Below are 965 nucleotides of genomic sequence, written 5' to 3' on the forward strand. Positions count from 1 at the left end.
ACCATGGAAGGCCAGGGATGGCTAGTCCTTAAGAATTTCAACTGTACATAATCACAGGATAAAGAGTCTTTCTCGATACTGTTTTGAATACCTGCCAAGAACGACATTTCAAAATATGAAACCCTAAAGAAAGGAAGTCACAGAGCACAGACTTCTGTGAACTAATTGAAATATGGGCCCAGTTTTCAAATTCAGCACATTAACAACGGATAACCAACTATTCACTGGGAAAGAGCGCAGAACAAAAGAAAGGAATCATGACATGATTTGGTTTCTCTGAGGTGGATAGATAAAAAGAGGAATGAAACAGCACACACAAAACATCTCAACCACAACCTCACACAATAAATACACTCAAAATCATACAGTACACAGACATCTCCCAGGACACAGACATCCTACGGTGCACACCTATCATCACAGTGGGTACGCACATCACACAGCACATACACCTCACACAGATATCACAAATACACACCACCCCGTACACACACAATACACAGCACTCACACATCAGACACACAACATCCCACAGAAAACATACAACATCACACAGTACAAACACGACATCCCACCAGGCACAGAAACTTCACATAGTACACACAAACATCACACAGTACACACGCAACATCACACGGTCTCCATGACAGAGCTACAGGTGGAAAACACACCTGCAACCATCCGTCGTCTCCTAAAGTAAAAAAACGACCTTCTCTTTCCTGCACATAAATGGATGTATCTCAACACGGGAAAGATCTGCAGTGAATTTACAAGTCCGAACACAGTCATCTTTAAACAGGGGTGAATTTTACTGCCCCAAACACGTTTCCCTGGCTTCTGACTTAAGAAGTTGATGCTACACTTACAAGAGTGACTGCACTGAATCCATGCAATGTCATAAAAACAAAATGTACGATCACACAGAAGCGGACATCAGTGATTCATTCTCCAGATGGAACTGCTCA

This window comes from Elephantulus edwardii, unplaced genomic scaffold (assembly GCF_000299155.1).
Source record: "Elephantulus edwardii isolate Elephantulus edwardi_28Jun2011 unplaced genomic scaffold, EleEdw1.0 scaffold00462, whole genome shotgun sequence".
Lineage (NCBI taxonomy): Eukaryota > Metazoa > Chordata > Mammalia > Macroscelidea > Macroscelididae > Elephantulus > Elephantulus edwardii.